This window comes from Lissotriton vulgaris, chromosome 7, assembly GCF_964263255.1.
Source record: "Lissotriton vulgaris chromosome 7, aLisVul1.2, whole genome shotgun sequence".
NCBI lineage: Eukaryota > Metazoa > Chordata > Amphibia > Caudata > Salamandridae > Lissotriton > Lissotriton vulgaris.
The window spans coordinates 937,843,913-937,859,168 of NC_141695.1; the positions used below are offsets into that span (position 1 = coordinate 937,843,913).

The 15,256-nt window shown below is 42.1% G+C and overlaps 1 pseudogene; it reads right to left on the reverse strand.

Annotated features, from left to right (window-relative positions):
• Nucleotides 1-725: 725 nt before the first annotated feature.
• On the reverse strand, nt 726-3,524 carry LOC147702755 (protocadherin gamma-A11 pseudogene; annotated as a pseudogene).
• Nucleotides 3,525-15,256: the final 11,732 nt, after the last annotated feature.

Below are 15,256 nucleotides of genomic sequence, written 5' to 3' on the forward strand. Positions count from 1 at the left end.
TGGAGGGTTCCGCTGTCACTACTGAGAGTTACCACACTTTTTGTTTCTAACAAATAATTGATATTTACTCCAGAAGATTGAATTTGACTCATCTCACACCAAGAGAGGCAATAAGTCTCACTCGGGGTCATACACAACCTGTATGTGGTGTGCGTGAGTGCAACGGTGTGGATCTGCAGTTTGGAGATCATGTTACTTTAAATGAATGAGAGAAATGCTGTGTTGTTTGACATTCCTATTGTCGTGTAAAAACATTCAGGACCGTTAAAGCCGGGAACTGGGAAAGTCATTAATGCACATCTTGTCTTTCATTAACAGGTGTTAAGATAATCTATCTTGTAGCTTGTTACATATTCTTTAGTATAATGGGATAATTTTGAATGTCAATTTTTGCCACTTTTCTAGTTTGGGTTAGGAGAAAGGCTTCACTTGTTTACATTGAGTCTTCTAAACAAGAATACATTACCCGTTGCATGCTCGCATCGGCCAAAGCACGACCAACGGCCGACAGAGCCCCACCCACTCCAGGGAAACGCCCGCCCTGTGGCGGAATGTCCGCCGCCGTAAACGGGTTAATGAAGCACATTTGAACTCAAACGATAACATTTCAGCCCCACATAAATTGGTACATGGCTTAACATAATGTAAAATATTAGATTATGCTGTCTGCAGTTCACATGTGGGAACTTTTATCAGGTAAAACATGATGCATTGTTGATTTTCAGTTAAAAAGTTCCAAAAAGTAACATTCCTACCTGAATAAAGGGCTGATCCTCTTTTCCAATACATAAAAAATCATCAATAAGCACGGACCCTTGATTCTCAAAGTTCTTATTTTCTGAAAGGGTATTTGAATCGCTTGAAATGGGATTCTTAAACTGAGTGTTCACTGAATCTGTTGTTAAACATACATCGTGGGAATACGTCTGCAGAAAAGCTCTGACTCCATCAATACCAACAAAATGGGAGGCAGGAAGTGCGTTGAAGTTAGCACCGGATGTGTCTCTGAGATGAGATTCCCTCCAGTGCTGAAGCCTGATCGCCAAAAGAAGAATGATCAGGAAAAGGAACAAGAAGGAAACAACAGCAACAGAGATCACCAGATATAGGGTGAGGTTTGACTCCATGTCTGCGGGTGCTGAAGGGTAACTTATATCATGAAGCATTTCCGGCATACTGTCTGCCAACACTACAGTGACTGTAACGGAAGATGAGAGAGGGGTTTCTCCATTGTCCTTCACTAAAACCACCAGAAAATGTTTTATAGCATCTTTTTCCATAATTGGTCGGGCTGTCCTGATTTCTCCAGTGTGAACACCTAAAAAAAACAGCCCCTGGTCTGTGGACTTCAGTAGATGGTAGGAGAGCCAGGCATTTTGCCCCGAGTCAGCATCGACAGCCACCACTTTAGTGATCAGATAACCTGGTTCAGAGGAACGAGAAGCCATCTCCACCCCAGAGGAGCCATCTGTAGTGGGTGATGGGTATAATATTTCTGGAGTGTTGTCATTCTGATCCTGTATGAAGAATGTCACAGTGACATTACTCATCAGAGTTGGAGATCCGCCATCTTGAGCTTTCACTTCAATCTGAAACTCTCTGAAATCTTCAAAGTCAAAGGAACGAAGTGCATAGATCACACCAGATTCAGAGTTAATGGATATGTAAGAAGAAAGTAGAACATCTTTAATGTGCCCTTCAGTGATGGAATAGGTGATTCTTGCATTCAGACCAATATCCAGATCTTTTGCTCTTGCTGCAAAAATGGAAGTTCCTGAAGATATATTTTCCATTATGTAGGCGCTGTATGAGGGGCGATCAAATACTGGGGGGTTGTCATTCTCATCGGTGATCTGTAGCTGTAGAGTTTCCACTTTAAACAATGGGGGAGTGCCGCTGTCTGTGGCTTTGATTGTTATGTTATATTGTTGGAATTCTTCCCTGTCCAAAAGACCACTAGTCACCAAACTGTAATAAGTTCCAATCGACTTCTTTAAATGAAAGGGGAGATGAGGAGGGAGGGAACAAGTAACTTTTCCATGATCTCCCGCATCTTGGTCGAATACCCGCAGAAGGGCGATGACTGTGCCCACAGGGCTATTCTCGGCTACTTGATTAAGCAGAGAGGACAGTATGATCTCTGGGGCATTGTCATTCACATTGATAACTTCTATCAAAACTTTGCATTTTGAAGAAAAACTTCCATCACTCCCGAGAACCTCTAATTCGTAAAATTGTTTGACTTCAAAATCCAGGTTATCTCTCAAAATTATTTCTCCTGTGTTAGAATTCAACGTGAATGTTTGTAAATCCGTGACCCTACCATTACTGAATGAATAAGTTACCTCTGAGTTTAGTTCCTGATCAATGTCAACAGCTTTTACAGTTGTCACTGTAGTTCCCTTCTGCACGTTTTCCAACACACTGACTTTATAAACAGACTTGTCAAATACGGGGGCGTTGTCATTGGCATCAAGAACTGTGACCTTGATCTGCACTGTGCCTGACCTTGCAGGTTTTCCTCCATCTATGGCTGTGAGGACCAGTTGGTGAACATCTTGTTCTTCCCGGTCCAGTGAATTCTCCAGGACCAGCGCTGCATGCTTTGTGCCATCTGCTCTTATGTTTACATCCAGGGTGAAGTGTTTATTAGCGCTCAGCTGATAGTGCTGGAGAGAGTTATTTCCAACATCTTCATCTCGAGCGCCTGGAAGCTCATATCGTGCGCCAGGCACTGTGTTTTCAATTACCTGTAGTGCAATTTGATCAGCAATAAACGTGGGCGAGTTATCATTAATATCTTGGATTTCTATTTCTACTGCATACACTTTCAAAACCCTCTCTAAAATAACCTGTATTTGTAACAGACAAGAGACAGCACGTCCACACAACTCCTTTCTGTCTATCCTGTCATTGACGGTTAAATGCGCCTTAACGGAGTTGAGAGCAAAATACTGCATCCTACCTCTGTACTCAATCCGAGGTCCGCCTTCTGATAACTCCTTTGTATCCATCCCCAGATCCAGAGCCACATTCCCAACAAAAGCGCCTTTCCTCATCTCCTCGGGAATGGAATAACGCAGCTGCCCGGAAGCGGCTCCACAGACCGTCAGCAGAGCAACAAGAAGCAGCAGAGGAGCCCGGGAGTAACAGCGCCTCGATGACTGAGCCCCGGAGTAACAGCGCCTAGATGCCTGAGCCCCGGAGTAACAGCGCCTCGAAGCCTGAGCCCCGGAGTAACAGCGCCTCGGTGACTGACCCCCAGAGTAACAGCTCCTCGAAGCCTGAGCCCCGGAGTAACAGCGCCTCGATGACTGATCCCCGCGCCTCGATGACTGAGCCCCGGAGTAAAAGCGCCTCGATGACTGAGTCCCGGAGTAGAAGCTCCTCGGTGCCTGAGCCCAGGAGAAACGGCGCCTCGATGCCTCAGCACGGGAGTAACAGCGCCTCGATACCTCAGCCCCGGAGTAACAGCGTCTTGGTGTCATAATTCCGAAGTCACAGCCTTTCGGTGTTTGACCCATGGCGAGCTGCGGAGTCTTCTGAATTACCAGTGGTTCCGATATTAGGTTATGGTTTTCCGCACTAAACCTACGAAATGAATACCTCCTCCAATCCGCCCCTCTGCATTCTCGGCTGTGTTTGTACCACGTGGTCTACAAACGATGCACTGTTATTCTTTACTTAGTGAACAGCGGCGCTCAGTGTCCTTTGTAATAACTGCAAGAACTGAAACTCATGAACAATATGGGTAAGTGTATGTTCATAATTGGGTCTTCTTAACATGAAGCGCCACTACTTGAGGTCAGAGAGGGGCGCAGTTTTTCTAAGATATACATTAGGCCTGTTATTCCACTGTCGCGCGCAATCCTCGTGAGGATCTGTTATACGAGGAGTGCGCCGAAACATCAAGTAACGTTGGTCTATGGCTTTTGGAGACAGTGCGCGCCTGCCTGCGCCCTCTCCGGTGTATATTTGACTAATTCGTACTCATTCAGCTCCATATCTTTGTTAATATATTTTGCGGCTCGATAATTAGGTTCTTCTGATAAGAGAAACGATAAAGATTCCATTGGTCAGCGTCTAGTTTGCTACTGAATCTACTGATCTCTGTTCTCCACAATACAGCTGTGATCTCGCGTGATGTGCTGCGGCTCTCAATTTATTGTTACTGTATAAGTGAATCAGAGGCAACGTCCACACTATTGCTTGAGCGCCAGGGATTCTCGGAGAGGTGAAGAAGAACTGCGGGATTTGTCTGTTTACTCTATTGCAAATGCACGTTAGATGCCATCCATGCCACAAGTCTGATACACCCCATCTCTCTGATTAAATGCAGGGGCAAGCGAAAATGCAGGCACCCCGTAGTTAATTTGTGAAAAAAATAATGTCGGGTATCTCGCCAGGAGACAGCTTGCATCAGTCCATTGCTCCTATTAGCGCCGCCTATGACAGAAGGAACTACTAACCAAGAAACCCTACAAGTGGAGAAGACGTGGCATAACAGCCAAATCCGCCGATCTTGGAGCTGAGGAACCAGGCTCCAGTTTTGGCGTAGGCTCAATATCCTGTGATTCTGGTTAAATCACTTAATCTCCAGTGCCTAAAAAAAATGAATGTGTCCTTAATTGGTGTTCATGAACAGCGCTCTAATACCTTTGTGTCAAAGCCATTGACCCATATCAAGCACCCACTCATAGAATTTGCAATTTATCACAGATGTACTGCCTTTTGAACTTTATCTCAAAATATATAGCTTGTAATAAAAAATAAATGGAGTGCCACAAACAAGCAAATGGTTTAAGTAGACCACTCTATTTATATTGTAAACAACAGTTTAAGGAGGCTGCTGTTCTATGAAGCCAGACCTAAAAAAGAGCAGCGTTCCCACTGCCAGCACCTCCCGAGGCTCACCAAGCACTTTAAACACTGTGCCATGCTGACACTACCCATCTCCCCAGCAATGTTGCCCCTGCTGGAGCGCTCCTGTGAACTCCCCTCTGACAATCGCCCACCCTTCTCGTCACCCTTTACCATTCTCGCTCCGCCCCTTCAAGACCCAAGATGTTCCACAAGTCAGTGGCAGGGACATTTGTAAGCTGAAAACAGCCCAACTGTCTGGGATTCTTGCGAAGTCTGACATAATCAAGAAACGTCTAGCTTCAAACCCAAGATTCCCTTCACCAGCGCCTGACTATGCATAACGGAAGTAGAACAAGCCGAAAACCTCAGTTTGATGAAAAAGAGATAGGGCGAACCATTTTCTGTTCCCAAATTATGCCGGAGCAACTGTTGAAGTTCGGAATTAGATGAACTATTCAGGGAGTAAAACAGGCTGCGTCGGACGGTATCTTCAATTTATGGACTCGAGGCCCATTTTAAAAGGCACCATTCCCAGAACAATGTTGAAACCGGACTACCCGTGTTCATTTCAGTTTATAGGTTTATTGATGATTACAATCATTACAAACAATACAAAATAAAAACACCACTCTTCATTGTGCCATGGTCAGATGGGCACCACAAAAACAAAAAACAAAACACGCTTTAACCACATCCCTGATATAACAAGGAATATGGAAAAAGCTAATTACCAATACAATGCAATATATAATCCAACCAAAAGCATATCTAACTCCTCTCTTGTGACTCTCGATGTTCACAATGGAGATGTATTTCTGTGTAAGTGTCCTTATCAAGGTAATCGTTGCGACCACCACACTAATTATGATGCTGCTGCATTGAGCAAGGACATTTTTTTAATGTACTAAGTATCGGTGGAACTCTGGTTTCAAGCAGAGACATTATAAAAGAGCGAACACAAAGAACAATAATTAAATACTCTTATGCCACCCAGAGAATATACAGTCGCCCAGCTGGTTAAAAACTATCAGCTATAATTTCCTAAACTCAAATCGAATATGTGGATTCGTAAATATCTCAGGCAGATAGTACCTCTCGTTTGTTTAGGCAAAAGGGCCAGTAGATAACTTTGTGGGTCCACGATCGGCATTGAATGGCACATACTAGGACAGCTTTAGAGTGGAAGATATATTCATGTCCCTGCAGTAAGAGAGGATTCCGAGCTTCCATTTACCCATATGTTTGAAGAGATTATATATGAATCTACCACATCTCACTGAGCTGTCAATTTCAATTTGGACAAGGGTTTTTGAAAGTAGGTAAACCATGGATAGGACTGATTACTCACACTATTACTAATGTCTGACAATATGGTAGCCATCAGAGATCCTTGATTTGCAGATCAAAGCGTGAAATGTCATTTTGAGTAAAGGGATTGGCTATACAGGCTGACGTCCAGGGGCATTTAGGATTGTGGGGTAGAGTATGGAAGATGGCACAGTGGGATGAATGCACTGCCTTAGATCGTAATCATTCATGTGGTCAAGTATCCAGGGAAGGCCAAATGCCATAGGCCAGGCTGGGCAATAGTTTTGTTGCTATGAATGATACACATGGATCACTTATCTGGCAGCCAGTGTATTACACAGCTGAGATCAAGCATAGTTCAGCGCCTGGACACCTCACGAGTGATTAGTTGCTCTCTGAAAAAATCACATAACATGGTTCAAGGCTTTGATTTGATCACGTGTCTACCTTGCCTGCATTTGTGATTGGCTCTTTCTATAACATACAGAGCAAGGAAGCTATAAGAGGGTGCCATCTTTATCCATGGATCACATCCATATTGCTGCTTATTCCTCATTCTGTAAAACTCAGCACTTTAGCCTTTGTTGGATTTAACACAAAGTTATTTTGTGCTTTACAGTGAAGGCGCTTATAATTGTATTTGCAGTTGTGTTGTAATGCCAGCTACGACCACATATTCATCTCCACACTATGATACATTCACATGTACAGAATCCACTTAATGGAAAATGTCTGACACAAATGTATAACTTAAGTCAACCCTCTGGGCCAAGAAAAGACCTTCATAACACACTGAACCACCTGAACCTAAACTAACCTCTTATGTGTGGTCAAGGGAGATGCCTGCTACTTCTTGATTCATTGCTTAATCTACCCCATTCTCGAAGCCTGTTTAGTAGAAAGGAGGTATCAGTTGTCTTAATGTTTAATATACTGCCCATTTCACATGATATAATGTATCTGTTTTATTGCATGTTTTTGCTTTATGTGTTTTTATGGCATATGGCCGAAAGAAAGACTTTACTAAAGATTAAAACATTTCAAACATTCTAAATCGTGGGCTCCGAAAATCCAAAATGTCATTATGTCCCAGAAAATGCTCTAAACCTTTGACATTCCGGAAAAGTAGGGTGACAATTCTGCAGCTAGAGCTTCACTCCACTGCTTGTTTTTGGAACATGTTATTATGTAGCAGCCAGGGGAGGGTTGTAGTTAATCACACATGGAGTGAGTAAATGAAGACAGAAAGAGGTTTTGTTGGAAAGACAGAGCCTACCTCATCAACTGTTCCCTCTCCTTATCATCGGCCTAACAATATACATCCAAAGCTGCACCAATGCTATATATTTTTAACTGGTGTGCAACAAAAATTTGAAGTTATTTCAATTGTGCCTCTGACTTGTCAGAATAAATGGTGTGAGTTTAAACAGTCACCATAAAAAAACACCTTATATGGTTATTCAGACTAAGCCGAGAACGCTGGTCCTGGATTCAAAAAGAAAGACGGATCTGCAATACTTATGTAGCACCTGAAGTCCTCATTGGTAGATGAAATTATTATTATTATTATTTTTTATCCAGGTGCTGAGCAATTGATCCCAATAGGGAAAAGCCATGGGTCATTACTGTAACCATGGATACTGTAGGCTGACTGAGAGTGATAGAGATGTATGGACAGAGAGGCAGACATGTATTGAGGAACATCAGTTTTGACAGGGTCACTCAACTTGAGAAACAATGGACGACAAAATGATTCAGCAGGGATGAATAAAGTATCTACCAAGGAAAAGGCAAATGATGTGGCAAATAAAGAGCCAAGACTCAGCACATTTGAGGCACTGACAAATAGCTCCTTCAGTATTTCGACACTGACTCAAAAGAGTTAAAAGAGCAATAAAAAACAGATGTTTATTTAAAAGAAAAACAATACACAATTAACAGGTCAGATTAAAACATATTCACCAACAATTCATTGTTTTGTGCTGATATGCAATCACAAGAACGTCGGTTTAATCTTTTTTATTCTTCTTTCACAATTAAATTAGAAAACATATACCATGTTGCCTCGTGAAGGAAATAGCCCTACATGTGTGCATGTGGTGTAATAAAGGGCGCACCGCCTTTATTCTGCACATCCCTGCTATGTTTTTAAATGTGCAGACTGTTTGGGTTTACTTAACTCCCCCTCTAGGGCCCCAGGTAGCAGTCCTGGAATAGTTGAGGATACAGCGAGACTCCAAACCTGGCAGCTGAATTGAACCCAAAATCAAGGCTGGCCCCAGAGAATTGTACTGACTGTGTCCATGCGCTTATTAGTGACACTGGGACACAAGCACTTTAAGCGTACCCTGCTTCCAGAGCAGCAACCTGCATGGAGTGAAGAGTGCCTTTTATTTATTTTTATTTGTTTTGGGGAGCAGTTGGAGGTCCGCGTCATAGCTGGATCCTTCCACCTTGCTTCAGCCTCAGACACCCATCAAAGCAAGAAAAGACACGGAGTGTGACTCTTCACAAGTTGCTGAGAGATAAATTGAAATTTAGGAGTGTATTTTCATCTCTGTAAGTAAGAGGCGTAGGTCTATGCAAACAAAGTAAGAGTGGCATGTACATCTGTCTGTATGGCGTATCTTTCCATAGGTGCAATTAAACAAACAATATCTTTAATTACATATTATTACTACATAATGTGACCATTTTATCGTCCACAGAAAGATGAAAGAATACGAAAAAGTCTGCAAGTTTCTAAACTCTACATGCTATATGCTTGGGCGCATAAGTCACTGAGCGTAACAGGTTTATGACTTGTGCCCTGTAGGTATAAAAGAATATCTGCAACAAAAGTATTAACTCACTGAGCTTTACTGCATGAACTGCAATTCTGAGTCATGAAAGTTACACCGTGTGTGCTGCAGAAGCCACATTAGCCTCTATGCTATTTTATATTGTGTAAGACTTAGAAAAGAATCATTTAACCACTCTTTTCTTACCACAAAGTTTATTGATTTTATTAAAGACGGATACATTCAGATCAGAATACAATTGTACATAGGAGAATCTAACAGTGTAGTAATTTGTCATTCTTTCATATAAAGGAAAAAGGATTTACGTTACATGTGGCATATTCTATATAGCAACAACCACAAAAAAAAAAAAACTTTCGCCGAGCCCACCCGTTTCAAAACTTAAATTTGCCACGTGTAAGACAGCCTGTGACATACAAGAACACATGCAGGAAAAGCATCATCTACGTAGAATATAACAGTGTAGATTATTATGTGAATGCGTGTATTCAACATCTCAGCTGGAAAGTAGAGGCAGACTCAACCGGAGTATGGTAAGGGGTGCAGAAGGCATGCCTCACCCATGGAAGACCCATTTTTAGTGACGGAGAAATCATAGCCATGCCAATAATGAAGCCGCTCCAGCTAGATTTCTAAATAATGTTCAACTCTCCCCCTCACTGCTCCTCATCCTGGTTCTTAAATCTCTCTAATAACATGTCAGATTCCATTGATATGGGTATTTTACAAAGGACTCTGTATTCTTCCAACCTCACGGCCTCACTTTTGGACAGGCTCTAATGTAACACCTCCTCCTGCCATACATCTACCGTGCGGCCGGAGAGGACTTCCAGCACTTAGTAATTAGTCGCTTTGCAAGCAATATTCATAGAGTCATGAAGAGCACTATGATCTTCAAGTATTTAGGTTGTGGTTTAGACCCAATATACACTGCCCTGGGATATTGCACTGTTGTAAGCCTGACAGCTACTCTAGTGTTACTCTAGTGTTGTTGAGATCCCTCCCCAGTACTCAGCAAGAGGCAAGCCCATACAACCTCTTGGTCACTGCCAGGGGACAAGCCGCTGAAGCTGTGTGGAACATTTTGTTGATTTTGTGGGGTGTGAGATATGCTATATGTAGTATGGAGAGTTTAATGAATTTAAATCTTGAGTTACACAATATTGACTTGGAGTATTCCAGGAAACAGGCCCATTCCTTATCTGTGAACTCCCTGGCCAGGTCTGTTTCCCATTTGGTTTTGAGAGTTGTGAGAGGCATCAGGAGATACCTTAAATAACCATCTGATTAGGTGCCTACCGTCTTCTATCGTGTGTTAATGCACCCACACTTACACACTGAATCTTGCGGGATAGACTAAGATATCTGCAGCAGATGCCATAATCCCATCAGATATGTTAAAATTCAGTCTGTTTGTTTTGAAATAAGTAAGGCAGAAAATCTTTATTATCACAATTGGGTTTCTTGCTATTTTGCAATATGGAAGAATTGTAAAAATATTTCCAAGCTGAATAACTTATTGGCACTGAAAGGCTCTTGGTGTACAGAAATGAAGGAAAATTCATCTGTGTAAAGAAATGAATTCAAAAGTTAAAACATTGGTTGGAAATCTGCTTGTGGATGCTGTGTATTCGTGGAGATCTGCTTTAAAAGGAAAATAGGGGGACTGCTGAAACGCAACCCTCTTTCAAGCCATTCTAAATATTAGTCCCCTTTAAAACAAGGCCCCTGACACTAGAATAACTTTGGTCGATGTAGCACTATGTAACCTAATAATTAGGTAAATTGCATCAAGTACCATTTCCCAACAACTGATCTATTTCCAAATAAGGAACTAGTCAACGGTAACTAACTTTTATGGAAGTCAAGAAATAGGAAACAAGTTGACCATAACAGCCAGTGCTGGAGTTTGGTGCAAACTCGGTGAATGTATTGGCTGTGTTCTAGAGTGAAATGAATCTAAAAAAGACATAATCTTTCTGGTGCCATTCTTAAGTGTCTTTAGAGACCCCAGCTAGCGTTTCAATATGTTGCATTATTAATGTATATATGAAAACAGGGGCAAACACAATTTGGGATATTTTTTAATAATGCTACAGTACATCCCGTTGTGACCAGTGACCCTGCTCACTTTCATTGACTCGCTAATTCACATCAATTTTACCAGCAAGAGTAAATGCATGTTGTACTCCAGAAGGGAGTCGCAAGCAGTTGACTTCCTATTAAGGACAGACTGATGAGAAAGTCACGGGGCATCAGACGTAAAAAGAGCGAGAGTGGGGAGTGAGTTGGGAAAGTTCTTTCTGTGACTTATATCTCAAACTCCCTTTCATCTTTTGAAGCCGTGGATATCTCAGTTTCAGTCCCTGCTTTATTTTTGCCAGTTTTTGTTTAAACAAAGAACATTTTTGTGCAAGTCGAACATTCTTATAGATCTCAACAACCTTTCATGTACGGATTTAACTTGAAACTGCCTAGAACTTGAACAAAGAAACACATGCTTTCATACATTGTTTGTTGACCGTATATCATCTAATATCCGCAACAGCAAAGAAAGGAGATCCTTGGGAACCAATAGAAAACTTCACACTGAGGAAGTATATAGAGACTAGTAAGGGTTTTAGCTGTGAGGGAGTTAAGCGATAACACACGTATGAAGGGTCAATGTTTCTAGCACAGCACATCAATTGTGGTGCTGCCAGCACACTGCAAGCGAACGGAATGACTTTCTCTTTGGAACAGGTGTATTTATGGAACATGGGTCAGCTGAAGCTTGACATGCATCTCTGGACTGTATTCCCGCAGCAGTACGGTCTATGACGGACCCCCGGGGACCGCAGGCAGTACTCAGGGTGTCCAGCAAACATAGAACGATCTTTTTTTTCCATTGGATGGGCTACCCATAAACAGACTGAATCAGCTTTATGTCAAAAATGCAGAGACAAAGCAGTGATACATTTTGGGTAAAAGAGTACTTCATAACATGGTGCTGAGAGTTTATTAAAGGGGGGGGGGGTAATAATCTCGATTTTACAGAAGGCAGCTTGCTTTCATCACTACATTACAATTAGTTCCAGGCTTAGCTCAGACTGGTATATGGAAACAGGTTTGTTACTCAACTCCATACATATGGTAGGGAAGAGGGTAGCTCGCTTGGGGAAGGTAGGCTGGTTGACTGAGAAGTTATTTCTGCAAGGTAACTTGATTTAAGAGAAGGTTCTTCAGGGGAGGGGGGATCAGATGTTTATGGGCAATGGAAAGCAAAATATGCTGGATGAATGTGTTCATCCTTAAATCAGAAACACCACTGAGCTACTATTATTCAGGAAAGATATCATGTTTACTTGCCATCGGTAAAGATTAGGCAACTTCACAATTAATTTTAAATGAGTAGGGGCTCACTCCCAACTTCCTACGTAAGGCGTGACTTAAGTCTGAATTTCAAATAGTAAGACACATATACTAAAAAAAAAAGTTTTAGGAACTTGACCCAGTACTTTCGATTTTTTGGGAAAAAAGAAGCAAACACTATAATGTGTAATTTTTTTAAATACATGATGAAAGGGTAATAACTTTTTTTATGAATGTTCTTTTAATTGTAGGATGAGTACCAGCCTTGAAAGTCGCTCAATAATTACAAAAAAGTTAAGGAAAAATGGCACCTAGTGTTTTGAGGATGTTTTGGGAAAGTATGAGAACGATAAACATAGTAGATTAGGTACAGGTGATATTTAGACATATTCAAAGAAATAATCGGATGAGAAGCTTATATATGAACAATAGAAAGTATGGCACACAAGAAAACAAAGAGCTAAAACTTCAAGATAAAAAAAGCCTAACAAATTAAATTCAGGACAATTAACTCATTGATACAAGCAAGGACCAACACTTCCTAGTGACATTTACAGGCTGTGCTTCTGTAGCCGTTTAACCCCTTCACTGCGGCGGCTATTCCGCCGCAGTGCTAAGGGAGCGGGGCGGCCGCGCGGCGGCCGCATGCTGGTGACGGAACCGCTCCTTGACCAGCGTCAGTGGCGCTGTGCTTATGATGGAGCGGTTCCGTCACGGCCCGCCCCGCTCAATAGAACGCTCAGCGCAGGCGCGGAATTCGCGCCGCGCATGAGCAGCGAGCGGGCCATGACGGAACCGCTCCGTCATCAGCACAGCGCCACCGCAGCTGATGACGGAGCGGTTCCGTCATCAGCAGACAAGGGGTTAAAGAAGCAAACTGACCAAAAACATCTGCTTATAAAATAGCAATTGAACTGTGGAAAGCTGCACTGTGATTCTGGAAGAAAAATGTATTAGGAAATATTTAGCTACTGTTACTATTGTTAGGCAAATTAAAAACGAGAAAACACATTTTGCTCACTACGAAAACAAGGCAGTATAGAATTAGAACACTATCTTTCTGCAGATTTGTAAAATCATCTGACCTGATTTAAGCTATCATTGCTAATAGTTCTGCCAAGAAAGTCATTTCCAATGCCAGAATCATGTGCAGGAATGAGATAATTTGTGGCAACAACTTGATGTTGTTTGAGAAATGTGAACTTGTTGTTACCACTGATTAGAGATACAGCGACTTCATAGGAGTAGGGCAGTTGCTGAGTCTCATTTTGGAAATTGAAAGGAATTAGTGGTTCAATATGTGAATTTAGAACATGAGTAACTGACTCCAGCCTCCAGGGCCCATTTGTTTTTTTTACATTTTAAGATGACTACCAGCATCAGAGTAAAAGCAAATAAAAATTAAAGTAACACCAAAGAGACCACTAAATATATCTCCAAATTGGACTGATTTGTCAGACTCTTGTTATTGATTTCCTAGCACAGGGAGATCTTCGTGTATGTTTTCAGCAATCACAATGTTTATGGTGACTGTAGTCGACAGAGGTGGTTGTCCTCTGTCCTTCACTAAGATGACCCTTTTCTGCTTGGGAAGATCTTTCTCCGATTAGGCTCATGGTGTCCTGATCACCCAATTCTGAGCACCTATTTCAAAAAAAGTGAGGATTCAGAGGTCTGCAGTAGATGGTCGAAGAACCACACACTGTGTCCAGAATCAGCATCCAGGGCAACCACTTTTATGGTTAGGTAACCAGGAGCAGAAGAAGGCGGAGCCATCTTCAATAACACAGAACCATCATTGCCAACTGCAGGGTAGAGCATTTCTGGTAGGTATCATTTCGAGCCACAATAAACACCTTCCCAGTGACGTTACTGTTGAGAGGAGGAGACCTTGAGTCCTGGGCCTTGATTTGGAAGTTAAGCTCCCTGCGCGTTTCATAGTCATAGGACTGTTGTGCATAGATTACACCAGTCTGAGAGTTAATCAAGAAGTAGGAGGACAAGGGAGCATTACCTGTGCTTTTAGAAAATATGGAGTAGCTTTTGTGAGCATTTTCTTCCAAATCTAGATCAAAAGCCTTTACATGTTACAAGGAAGCGCTAAGTGCATTGTTTGGTTGAACATGGATTTAGTTGGAAAGCTTCTAAAAGACAGAAAGTCTATCATTTGTGTCGGACAGTATAGTTCTGCTTGTGGCTAGAGCAGGAGAGCCCTTGTCTGTGGCTGTAACTGTGATACTGTTGCCTGCTGTGGTTTCCCTATCAAGAGCACCTGCAGTTCCAAATTTGTAAAACCTTCCAGTCGATGATAGTAATTTGAAAAGCACGTTTTCCTGAATGTGACACGTTGCCTCCCCATTATCTCCCGAATCTATGTCATGGACATTGATTAATACAACTACAGTGCCCGGAGATGCCTCTTCAGTAATCGCTCTCGTGGCTGATGCAGACATTATCGCCTGATTATCATTGTTTTCTTCAACAATCACCATTAGCACTCTACAGTGACCAACGTTGCCCCCACCAACTCTCGTTCCACTGGCATATTGTACAAATGTGCATTCTCAAAATCCAGGGGCCTCTCAACTTTAATTTCTCTAATGTCTGTGTCCCATAGAAACGCAGTAAGGGCATTGTCTGACATGGTACTGAAAGAGTAAGTGATTTTTGAATTTGAACCCTCATCGTTGTCTACGACTTTTACTTGAAGCATCACTTGGTTATTCTCTGCACCTTCACTGATGATGGCTCTATATATCTCTTGATTAAATGTGGGAACATTATCACTGGCATCAGGAACAGTGATATTTTGTATGATTTGAATGGTTCTCCTCCATCATAAGCAGGGCACAAGTCCTAAAAAAAAAAGTGGGGGGGACGCTGACGTCACAACAGGAGGAGACGTCACGAAAGGTGGCTTGCACCATCAGACT